Source organism: Kogia breviceps, chromosome 18 (assembly GCF_026419965.1).
Source record: "Kogia breviceps isolate mKogBre1 chromosome 18, mKogBre1 haplotype 1, whole genome shotgun sequence".
In the NCBI taxonomy this organism is placed as follows: domain Eukaryota; kingdom Metazoa; phylum Chordata; class Mammalia; order Artiodactyla; family Physeteridae; genus Kogia; species Kogia breviceps.
The window spans coordinates 44124695-44137708 of NC_081327.1; the positions used below are offsets into that span (position 1 = coordinate 44124695).

The 13014-nt window shown below is 43.3% G+C and overlaps 1 protein-coding gene across 7 annotated transcripts in view; it reads right to left on the reverse strand.

The window, feature by feature from the left end:
* IST1 (IST1 factor associated with ESCRT-III) overlaps positions 1-12277 on the reverse strand; it is a 69553-nt gene extending 57276 nt beyond the window's left edge. Inside the window, exons 1-3 of one of the 7 annotated variants that reach the window (XM_059043971.2) lie at positions 11126-11298; positions 10395-10573; positions 1227-1307 (exon numbers count right to left, since the gene is read on the reverse strand). The gene's annotated coding sequence lies outside the window, so the exon portion shown is untranslated. Of the gene's footprint in view, positions 1-1226; positions 1308-10394; positions 10574-10648; positions 10924-11125 lie in introns of those variants that run through there. The other 6 variants (XR_010837987.1, XM_059043972.2, XM_059043976.2 and 3 more) reach the window with 6 other exon arrangements.
* Positions 12278-13014: the final 737 nt, after the last annotated feature.

Consider the following 13014-nt stretch of genomic DNA (forward strand, 5'->3'; position numbering starts at 1 on the left):
CATGACAGAATACTATCCAGAAATCAGAATTAATGAACTAGCTATACTTAGAAAAACATGAATAGTCCTTTAAAAACACATGTAAAGGGCTTCCCTGGTGGCGCAGTGGTTGAGAATCTGCCTGCCGATGCAGGGGACATGGGTTCGTGCCCCGGTCTGGGAAGATCCCACATGCCGCGGAGCGGCTGGGCCCGTGAGCCATGGCCGCTGAGCCTGAGCGTCCGGAGCCTGTGCTCCACAACGGGAGAGGCCACAACAGTGAGGCCCGCATACCACAAAAAAAAAAAAAAAAAAAAAAAAAAACCACATGTAAAGAACAGGGTTCTAGGTTCAGCATTCCTTTCACTGAATGAAGCTATAAATCCTGAAGAGCATGTATGGAGCAGCTCTTTGAGGATTCTGAAAAGTAAGTAATAGAAGCTGGATGGAGACCAGAATGTGACATGCCAATAAAGCAGCAGTGAGTTTATCACTTTTTTTCCTCTTATATTCCCTGGACTAGATGCAAGGCAGCCTGAAACCCAGAAGTGAACACTGATAGAGAAAGGAAGAATATCAACAGAAGCTCTCTAGTCCTGCCTTGAGAAGCCCGAAAGGGGACCCCTGGTGTGGAGAGAGTGGGTGAAATACACCAAACCAGGAAAGTCAACTCATGGAAAAGACAATCAACATACATCAATGCTGAGATTATACAGATGTTGGAATTAATTGACACAGACTTTAAAGGAGCTACTATAAAAATGTTGCAACAATTCAACCATACTTCAATGAAAAAAAAATTTTTAAAAAACGTTGCAACAGGTAAGGCCAAATACTCTTGAAATGAATAACAGAAAGTCTCAGTAGGGCTTCCCTGGTGGCGCAGTGGTTGAGAATCCGCCTGCCGATGCAGGAGACACGGGTTCGTGCCCTGGTCCGGGAAGATCCCACATGCCGTGGAGCAACTAAGCCCGTGAGCCATGGCCGCCAGGCCTGCGCGTCCGGAGCCTGTGCTCCGCAACGGGAGAGGCCACAACAGTGAGAGGCCCGCATACCGCAAAAAAAAAAAAAAAAAGAAAGTCTCAGTAAAGAAACAAAGACATAACGAGGAAACAAACTTTTTTTTTTGGCTGCGTGGAACCCGGCCGCGGCAGTGAAACCACAGAGTCCTAACCACTGGACCACCAGGGAATTCCATAGGAAACAAACTTTAGAACTGAAAAATACATCAAAAGTAAGAAACGCACTGTGTGAGCTGGATAGCAGAAAGGAAATGACAGCAGAAAAAGCCAATGCGCTTCAAGATAGGTCAATACTACGTATCCAATCTGAAAAACAGAGATAAAAAACATTGAAAAAAGTGATCAAAGCCTCAGATATCTGTAGAACAAACAGCAAAGGACCTAATGTTTGCACTGTCAGAATCCCAGAAGGATGGGAGAAACAGTTTGGTACCAAAAAACTTTTGAAAAAATACTGGCTGAAAACTCCCCAAATTTAGCAAAACACAGAAATCTACAGACTGAAAGAGCTCAGAGAGCTCCAAAGAAATGTATGCCTAGACTCATCTTAATGAAATTGAAAACTAAAGACAAATTTTTTGAATACTGAAAGTCACAGAAAAACATGTTACCAATAGATGACCTATTCAAATAATAGATTTCACATCAGAAACAATGGAGGCCAAAAAGAAGTGCCAAAAGAAAAGAACTGTCAACCCAGAATTCTATATACAGAGACGATATCCTTTGGAAATAAAGGTGAAACAAGTCATTCTCAGATGAGGGAAAATTAAAAAGAAAACTTGGAAAACGAAAAAAAGGAAGAAATGGCAAATATTTATATCTTATATTACAGAAATGACAAATATCTGGGTAAATATAATAGATGGTTCTCCTCTTGAGTTTCTTAAAACGTATTTGAGGGACACACTTCCCTGGTGGTCCAGTGGTTGGGATTCCGTGCTTCCACTGCAGGGGGCGTTGGTTCGATCCCTGGTTGGGGATCCTTCATGCCAAGTGGCATGGCCAAAATAAAAAAAATTGTATTTGACAGTTAAAAGCAAAACTAATAACATTGTCTGACGGGTTTTTTTTCAATGTATGTACATGTAATACATAAGATAACCACAACATAATAGTATAAAAGGGGGCAGGGCAAAGGGACCTTTATGTTTCTATATTCCACAATAAGTGATAAAATACTGATTCTAAGTTGATTGTGAGCAGTTAAGTACATCCACTGTAATCCCCTAGAGAGTGACCAGTAGAACATTCTATATCAAAAAATAGAATAAAAAACTCGACAGATTTTAAATTTGATACTAAAGTGTTCAAATAACCCAAGAGAAAGCAGGAAAGCAGAAACAGAAATAAAAAACAGAAAACAAATAATAAAATGGTAGACCAAAAGTCAAATATACTAATTACATAATTAAATAGAAATGATCTAAACACAAAACACAGAATTGTAACTATGTATGGTGACAGATGTTAACTAGACTTTCTAGAATGGTTCAAAAAATGATCCAACTATATACTGCCAAGAAGAAACTCACATCAATACAATAATGTAGGTAGGTTAAAAGTAAAGGATGAAAAAAACTAGATCACGCAAACACTAATCAAAAGAAAGCTGGAGGGCTTCCCTGGTGGCGCAGTGGTTGAGAATCCGCCTGCCGATGCAGGGGACAAGGGTTTGTGCCCCGATCTGGGAAGATCCCACATGCCGCGGAGCGGCTGGGCCCGTGAGCCATGGCCGCTGAGCCTGCGAGTCCAGAGCCTGTGCTTCACAGCGGGAGAGGCCACAACAGTGAGAGGCCCGCGTACCACAAAAAAAAAAAAAAAAAAAAAAAGAAAGAAAGAAAGCTGGAAGATGTACCTTTTGACCCCCTCTACCCATTTCATTACCAACTTCCAGTTATAAAATAATTAGTCATGGGATGTAATGTACAATGTGGTGTAGTGACTATGGTTAATACTGTACTGCGTATCTGAAAGTTGCTAAGAGAATATATCGTTTTTATTTTTTTATTTTCTGGCTGTGCTGCATGGCATGTGGGATGTGGGATCTAAGTTCCCTGACCAGGGATTGAACCCACGCTTCCTACAGTGGAAGGGTGGAGTCTTAATCACTGGACTGCAAGGGAACTCCCAAGAGAATAAATCTTGAAAGTTCTCATCAAAAGAGAAACAACTGTAACTCTGTATGGTGATAGATGTTAGCTAGACTTAACTGTTGTGATCATTTCCCAATACATACAAATATCAAATCATGTTGTACACCTGAAACTAATTATAGATCAATTATATCTCAACTTAAAAAAAAGCTGAAGGGGCTATCCTGTTAAAGTAGACTTCAGCAAGGAAAACCAGGGATACAAAGGGAATATTATATAATCATTAAAGGGTGAATTCACCAAGAAAATATAACAGTACTAATAGTGAATTCAGGGAACAACAGAGCTTCAAAATACAAGAAGAAAAGACAGGACAGGACAAAGAAACAAATCCCTAATTGTAGTTGGAGACTTCAACTGTACTTCCCTCTGTAATTCATCAAACTAGTAGACAGAATATCAGGAAACAGAAGAACTGAACACCAATTGTATCTTAATGACGTTTACACAGAACACTCCATTCAACACAGCAAAGCACAGGGAACATTCATGAATATAGACCATATCCTGAGTTCAAAACAAACCTCAACAAATTAAAAAGAACTTAAGTCACCCAAAGTATGTTCTTTAACTGCAATGGAAATTAACCAGAAATTAACCAAAAATCAGTAACAAGAAAGATAACAGAAAATCTCCAAACACTTGGAAATTAAACACCATTACTTCTAAATAATCCATGTTAAAGAGGAACTTTCAGTGGAAATTATTTTTAAAGGTTTAAACTGCAAGAAAATGAAAATTAAAATATAACACCAAAATTTGTGGATGAAGCTAAAATAGTGCTTAGGGCAAAATTTACAACTCTAAATGCTTACATTAGGAAAGAAGAAAAGTCTCAGGACTTTCCTGGAGGTGCAGTGATTAAGAATTCACCTGCCAATGCAAGGGACATGGGTTCGAGCTCTGGTCCAGGAAGATCCCACATGCCGCGGAACAACTACTGAGCCTGCACTCTAGAGCCACGACTACTGAAGCCTGCGCGGCTTGAGTCTGTGCTCCACAACAAGAGAAGCCACCACAATGAGAAGCCCGTGCACGGCAACAAAGAGTGGCCCCTGCTCACCGCAACTAGAGAAAGTCCAAGAGCAGCGACGAAGACCCAACACAGCCGAAAATTAATTAATGAATTTTTTTTTTAAAAGAAGGTAGGTCTCAAATTAATCTAAGCAAGTAACGATAAAAAGAGTAAAATTAACCCAAAGCAAGCAGAAGGAAACAATAAAAACAAGGAAAAACCAATGAAACAGAAAAGAGGAAAATCAATGAAACCAAATGCAGGTTCTTTTAAGGAGGGAGAGAGGGGGAGGAAGAGAGAGAGGGGGAGGAAGAGAGAGAGAGAGAGAGAGAGAGAGAGAGAGAGAGAGAGAGAGAGAGAGAGAGAGAGAGAGAGAGAGAGAGAGAGAGAGGAGACAAATTACCAGTATCAGGACGGAAAGAGATGGATATCATTACAGATCCTACAAACATTAGAAGGGGACATTACTAATCTACACCTATAAATTCAACCATGAGACAAAATGGACAAATCTGTTAAAACGCAATTTACCAAAACTGACACAAAGAGAAACTATATTCAACATCTCGTAATAATAACCTATAATGGAAAAGAATCCGAAAAAGAAGAGATATACATGTATAACTTCATCACTTTGCTGTACACCCAAGGCTAATACAACACTGTAAATCAACTATACTTCAATTTAAACAAAAACAAAACTGACACAAAGAAATCGAAAATGTAATTGCCCCTAAACATTACAAAAATTGAATATAAAATTAGGAACCATTCCAGAAGAAAATCCAGGCCCAGGCAGCTTCTCTGTTAAACATTTAAGGAAAATTAGCACAAATATTTACATGAACCCTCACACCTCAAAAGGCTGGTATGAGGATTAAATGAAAATCTGTGGAGTTTAGGGAATTCTCTGGTTGTCCAGTGGTTAGGAATCCATGCTTTCACTGGCGAGGGCCTGGGATCAATCCCTGGTTGGGGAACTAATATCCCGCAAGCCTTGCGGTATGGCCAAAAAAAAAAAAAATTGTGGCATTTAGAACAGTGCCTAGAACATATGTACACAATAAGCATCATATAAACGTTTGTTAAAATAAACTCTAGGGGGGCTTCCTGGTGGTGCAGTGGTTGAGAATCCGCCTGCCGATGCAGGGGACACGGGTTCGTGCCCCGGTCCGGGAAGATCCCACATGCCGCGGAGCGGCTGGGCACGTGAGCCATGGCCGCTGAGCCTGCGCGTCCGGAGCCTGTGCTCCGCAACGGGAGAGGCCACAACAGTGAGAGGCCCGCATATCACAAAAAAAAATAAAAAAAATAAAAAAAAAAAAAAAAAAAAAACTCTAGGGAGTTCCCTGGTGGTCCAGTGGTTAGGATTCTGGACTTTCACTGCTGTGGCCCAGGTTCGATGCCTCGTTGGGGAACTGAGATCCCGCAAGCCAAGGGGTGTGGCCAAAAAATCAACAAATAAAGTAAAATAATAAACTCTAGTCAACAGACCCATACTCTGGGCTTCTCTGGTGACGCAGTGGTTAAGAATCTGCCTGCCAATGCAGGAGACAGGGGTTTGAGCCCTGGTCCGGGAAGATCCCACATGCCGCCGAGCAACTGGGCTTGTGCACCACAACTACTAAGCCTGCGCTCTAGAGCCTGCAAGCCACAACTACTGAGCTTGCATTCTACAACTACTGAGGCCTGCACGCCTAGAGCCGGTGCTCCGCAACAAGAGAAGCCACCGCAATGAGAAGCCCGCACACCGCAGTGAGGAGTGGCCCCTGCTCACCGCCAACTAGAGAAGGCCCAAGCACAGCAACGAAGACCCAACGCAGCCAGAAATTAAAAAAAAAAAAAAGACCCATACTCAAAGAAAAGGTCTAATAATCTAAAGATCAGCTGATAAATAAAATTTTTAAACTGAATAGTTGATGTGCAATATATATTACAGACATACAATACAGTGATTCACAATTTTTAAAGGTTACACTCCATTATTAAATGGAATTTTGTATGTGTCTTAGGTTAAAATAAAATGTTAAAGGTATGGTTTGTATCTTTTTTCCCCTTTAACTTTTTTTTTTTTTGCGGTACACGGTCCTCCCACTGCTGTGGCCTCTCCCATTGCGGAGCCGGACGCACAGGCTCCGGACGTGCAGGCTCAGCGGCCATGGCTCACAGGCCCAGCCGCTCTGCGGCATGTGGCATCTTCCCGGACCGGGGCACGAACCCGTGTCCCCTGCATCGGCAGGCGGTCTCTCAACCACTGCGCCACCAGGGAGGCCCTGCTTTAACTTTTTTGACTGTTTTGACCTCACTGGAGGATTTCAACTGTATATAATCAGTATAGCTCTTCTTGAAGGCAAACACTATTTCTGAGGGTTCCACTGTTATTCTCACACTGCCTCACAGTACTTAGTACAAAGCTGTCACTCATTCATTATGTTATTAAGTGGAAATTTAACTAAAAATAACATTGATTTTTGAATTTCACAAACTTACAGAATCTAGTTTTGTTTTAGATTTAAGGAAAGGAAAATAATTTGCCAAAACACTTTGTCAACTTGAGTTCTGAGGATTTTCAACTTTCAAAATTAGATTCCCAGACTTCCCTGGTTGCCCAGTGGTTAAGAGTCTGTGCTTCCAATGCAGGGGGCACAGGTCCTAAATAATTACCAATATATTTTAAAGATCAACACACCCAAAACTCATCTAATACAAAAGATAAATTTAATTACCATTTCAGGATTTTTTGGTTTTGGGCCACAGCTTGCAGGGATCTTAGTTCCCCGACAAGGGACTGAACCTGGGCCCCAGCAGTGAAAGTGCCAAGTTCTAACCACTGGACCTCCAGGGAATTCCCACATTTCAGGATTTGAACCTGTGTTTCCAAAGCTAACTACCATAAACTTTGTATCTTGCATGATTAGGAGTACTAACTTTAGGAATAACCTAAAAGTTAATAAACTGTTCTGGTAAACAGTTACTGTTTTATACATATACAAACATTTACAGACATAAAACAAACATATATACATTACCACATACTAACATTGTCCAATACCTAATTTAAAATTCTCTTCTGATTTACAGGTTATTCTGAGATCATTTTGTGCCTCAACATTTTTACTGTCATTCATCCACTCACCAAACATTTGTTGAATGCTATTCTATCAAGTACTGTGCTAAACCAACAGAGACAAGAGACATTTAAGTAAGACGTGACCCTGGTGTTTCAAGGAGTTCACAATCTAATGGGGACAACTGACACAAAAACAACTATAAGATACATAAACAATTATAACATAAACCTTATAAAAGGATTACGAACTAGTGATTGCAAATCTACTTCTCAGTATTCTAACTACTATTTTTATTAGTGTAACACTATTATGTCACATACAGGTCAGCAACCTCATGTTCCCTTCTTGGCTCTTTCCGATCCCTCACTTTACCCCAGACCTTAACACTGGAACAACAAACTGATCTAGTCCCTCTTTTATCACTCAGCTCCAGGAGCCTTTTAAAACTGGATAATCTCTCCATCCTGAATAAGGGAAAATGTAAAACCATGGATTGGCTCATTCCTCATGTTACTTGGGGTGACAAGGGAAAGACTGCTGCAACTCAGAACAGCTACCCAAATTAGTGAAGCTGCCCAGAGGCAGTAATCCTGAAAACTTCATCTAGAAATAGTAAAACAGACCCTCAAGTCCTAAGAAACCAACTTTAGAGTCTTGTAGCTCCAAAAGAACCAAGCCGGGAAGGGAGGCAACAGAGTCAATAGTGGATAGAATGATATTTTGTAGTACATAGGAAAACTTATGTATTTGAAATGTATTATTTTATTTATCCTGAATACTTCTTTCTTATAAGTGATGTAAACAGATCTAGGTATGATTTAGGTATTGCAGACATGAAGATGTGACATAAAAGTACAAGCAAGCTAGAAGGCATTTCCAAGATGATATAGCCCAATTTTTAAAACCATTTCATTTGCAAAACGCCAAGTTTACTGTATTTTCACACTATGATGAAATCTCCACTGACCAAACTAATCAAGATTGAAAATTTAATAAAATAAAGGACCACAAAACCAGTAGCATCATGTATAACTCACAACAAAAGTACAAGCTTCAGAATTCAGAGACCATCATTTTCTGGAAGGAGCTATAAATACTGAAATGTGTAGGCATTATGAAAGGATCTTTATCTTGTTTCTCAATAAAAGTAACATTAAAGGGGGCGTCCCTCGTGGCAGAGTGGTTGAGAATCTGCCTGCCAATGCAGGGGACACGGGCTCGAGCCCTGGTCCGGGAAGATCCCACATGCCGCGGAGCAACTAGGCCCGTGAGCCACAACTACTGAGCCTGCGCTCCGCAACAAGAGTGGCTGCGATAGTGAGAGGCCCGTGCACCGCGATGAAGAGTGGCCCCCGCTTGCCGCAACTAGAGAAAGCCCTCGCACAGAAACGAAGACCCAACACAGCCAAAAATAAATAAATAACTTTTTTTTAAAAAGTAACATTTTAAAAATTACAAAAAATTCTTTGGGTATACTTTTACCAAGAGTTTCTCTTAAGGCATATTTTTACAAAGTTGTTAATGATGGAGTCTGATCACTAGTGAATCCTTTTACCACTTAACAGCATATCTGCTACAGCCTTTAGAACCTTATTTTAATGGCTGCCTAATACCACACTGAGTAATCATTTTTAATTAATTCCCCAACCTTTTTATATTTGCCATATAAAATAATGCTGAAATTAGTATTCATGGGCATACTGCTTTTCCTGTATTTTAAATTACTTCGTTAGACTATTTTTTGTTTCTTTGGTTTTTTGTGTTTTTTTTGTGGTACGAGGGCCTCTCACTGTTGTGGCCTCTCCCGTTGCGGAGCACAGGTTCCGGACGCGCAGGCTCAGCGGCCATGGCTCACGGGGCCAGCCACGGGCCCAGCTGCCCCACGGCATGTGGGATCTTCCCGGACCGGGGCACGAACCCGTGTCCCCTGCATCGGCAGGCGGATTCTCAACCACTGCGCCACCAGGGAAGCCCTCTAGTTTTATTTTTAAATGAAAAGAGACTACACATCATTGGGACTTGATTCTGATTTTAAAAGAATGAGAGCTTAAACTAAGTAGACTAGAGTTGGGGATTCTGGAGCTCCTATCATTGAGAAGCCAGAGGCACAGGAAGAGAGGAAGAAAGAAAACAATTTGGACAGAACAATAACACTACTTTAAAAATGAGAGGGCTTCCCTGGTGGCGCAGTGGTTGAGAGTCTGCCTGCCGATGCAGGCGATACAGGTTCGTGCCCCGGTCCGGGGAGATCCCACATGCCGCGGAGCAGCTGGGCCCGTGAGCCATGGCCGCTGAGCCTGCGCGTCCCAAGCCTGTGCTCCGCAACGGGAGAGGCCACAACAGGGAGAGGCCCGCGTACCACAAAAAGAAAAAAAAAAAAGAAAGAGAGAGAAAACTTGAGAAAATGGGTGGCTTTAAAATGTAATACAGGGCTTCCCTGGTGGCGCAGTGGTTGGGAATCTGCCTGCCAATGCAGGGGGACACGGGTTCGAGCCCTGGTCTGGGAAGATCCCACATACCGCGGAGCAACTAAGCCCGTAAGCCACAACTACTGGGCCTGCTCGTCTGGAGCCTGTGCTCCGCAACGAGAGGCCACGATAGTGAGAGGCCCGCGCACCACGATGAAGAGTGGCCCCCGCTCGCCGCAATTGGAGAAAGCCCTCGCACAGCAACGAAGACCCAACACAGCCAAAAATAAATAAATAAATTTATAAAAAATAAAATGTAATACCAATATTGAGGTTTCAAAACAATCTTTTATCCTCTAATAAAAGGATATTACTAAGTCCTCCTATCCCAGAAGATGAGGTTCTAAGGAAGCCGTAAAAACAAAATTTCCCGTGGAAATTTCTCCGTAGGTAAAGGAGTCAAAGGGGGGGAGTGGGGAGGTGGAGGAAACATATATATATATCAAATATTACTTTATTAAATACACAACGGGGGTATAAACGAAACAAGATTGGACAGGAACTGATCGTTGTTGAAGCTGGATTAGGAGGGAATTCATTAGTCTTTACCTTTGTCTGTTTGCAACGTTCGTAATAAAAAATTAAAAAATAATGAATACGCAAGCATAACAGAAAAACTATGACCAGCTCTTAATTTCAATCTTACTACTTCCGAGAGTGGAAGTGGCTGTCTCTCCTATTACCTAATCATTAAAACGGACGCTCTTCGGTCCCGATCCCGGTAAAACTTTATGCAGGTCGAGTTTGAAGTCGTCTCACCTCCAGCACCGCGGAAGAGGAGCGATGAGAACAGAAAGAGGAAGGGGGGCAAGGACAGAGCTACAGGCTCCTCAACAAGATTGCTCATCAGACAGGCAGGGGTCTGCGAAAGGAGGCCAGAGGTCGCTTTTTGCTTCCGCTAAAGAAAAACGCAGTTTCTTCCGGGGCCCCTACGTACCTTCCCAGGAGGCCGCCCCGCCTGGGGGGAGGCTGCCGGACTCGGAGGCGAACAGACTCCCGCAGGCTCCGGGGACACAACCTTACCGAAGTCTCCCTGGGCCAGAAGGGACCGGGTAAGGGAGTCCCCGAGAGCGCCGGCCCGGCCCTGTCCCTGTCGGGTGCCGAAGCCCAGGCCGCGTTTCCTCCCCGGGGAAGTGAAGCCTCGGAGTAGGGAGGACAACAGAGTTTGGCGGCGTCAAGTATTCGGGACCAACGGTCTCCAAGTTGCCCGCGGCCCTGCCACGCCCCCGGGCCCGGCCTTGGGCGGCTTTCCGCGCCACAGCCCTTCCGGCCCGACCTCCAGCCTGACCCTCACACCCAGGATCCTTCTCTTTCTCCTCAGGGTCCTCTGAATCCCGGGCTAGGGACTTCTAAATCCGGAGCGCAGTGTGAGGAGGAAAACAAAGATCCTTGACGCTGAAGAAGCCACACTCACCTGACTGAATCCGCACCTGAAAACAGAAGACACAGACTCGAGGAAGAAAGCTCAGCATCCAAAATGGCGGTTAACAAGTTCTCAGCGCAGTGAGCACGGGCGGAGGGATCCACGGGGCCGAGCTAGCCACGCCCTCTTTCCAGGGATTGGCTGCGTGCCCTCCGCTCGGGACTCACGCCCCGAGGGCGTCTGGGCTCCCCAGCCCAGCTCCCTTCGGAGCTGACGCGGACGGGGACTACTTCCAGCGGCGGAGGCACGGACGGCAGCGGAAACACACACGTCACGTCTCCTGAGTCACCTGCTAGGACTCTCCTTGTATTTTGCTGGTGTTGCCCCGGGCGCGGGGAGGCTGGCGGAGGAGGCTTGTTTTCCGGGTCCGCGCCCAGTGCCATGTTCAGCCTTGTTCCAGTCTCTGGAAAAACCGGCCTCAGCACCGCCTCCCAAACACCCTGAGTTAGTCTCTGAGATTTGCTCTCGTCCCTCGCTCGACTCCACCCGCCATGGAGGCTTCCCTCCTGCGTTTCGGTTTCTTTCATCAAACGACCTGCTGAGCAGGATTCCACCCTTCTCTGGCAGCACACCGCTCTTTATCCGACTCTAAGCCCTCCTTCCTTAGGCCACCCACCCTGTCTCCTAACCACTCTGAGTACTCCTGACCCGCTTTTAAACCAAGTGTGATTGCTCTTGCAATCAGAATATCTACAGTATTACTTACTTAAGAAGTTTCCTCAGCACCACATTCTCTGGGAATTTACTTTTATCTCTGGATTCAGAGGAAACTTTTTCATTTAGTTATCCTTGTGTTCAATTTGAAAACCATTCTCTCTGCTTAACGTTGGAAGGAGATTCCTGAGCTTTGGCTTCCAGGAGGTAATCCTGCCCCCTGCTGTACAGGCTGCATCTAGCAAGACCAAAATTGTGGTTTGCTAAATAGTGATGCGATCATATGACAAGGATGGAGCTACGTGTATCCGTAAGACGGTCATATGGATTTAGAAATAACGTGTTATTAAGTTAAGTATATTCTGATTCTGTTCTGCATTGAGTTTAAAAGCAAAATAGGGCTTCCCTGGTGGCGCAGTGGTTGAAAATCCGCCTGCCGATGCAGGGGACACGGGTTCGTGCCTCGGTCCGGGAAGATCCCACATGCCGCAGAGTGGCTGGGCCCGTGAGCCGTGGCCGCTGAGCCTGCGCGTCTGGAGCCTGTGCCCCGCAACGGGAGGGGCCACAACAGTGAGAGGCCCGCACAAGATAAAAAAAATAAAATAAAACTCCTGTTTTCCAAAAAGAAAAATAAAAGGGACTGAGTTCAATACCTTCTTTTTGTTTTTTGAGGAGAGAAAAATGTTTATTGTTTTTACTAATTTGAGAATATATATATGTAGAGTATAATGAAAGAAAAGCCTATGTAACACTCCCCATGCCATTATTAATTTTTAGAATATATTATTCCAAAATTTTATTTATTTAAAATTTAACACAAATAGGATAATATTCACTCTATTCAGTAAACCTGCTTTTTATACTTTATATATTCTGCATATCTTTTTATGTCAATACATATAGATCCACATTATATTTAACAATGGGAGAAGTTATATCATTATTTAGCCAATCTTTTATTGACATTTAGGTAGATTCCAATATATTCTGTAATATGCCATTGTGAATATCCTTCTAAGAATATCTGTGCATATTTTCAGATTATTTCTTAAGGACTGATTCCCACAAGTGGTATTGCAAGTTTAGGGAGTATGTGTGTATGAAATTTTGATACCCATGTTATTTATGGGTTGAATTGTACCTCACAGATACATGCGTTGAAGTTCTAACCCCCAGTGTCTCAGAATGTGACTTTATTTGGAGACTTTGTTATGGCAGCACATGCA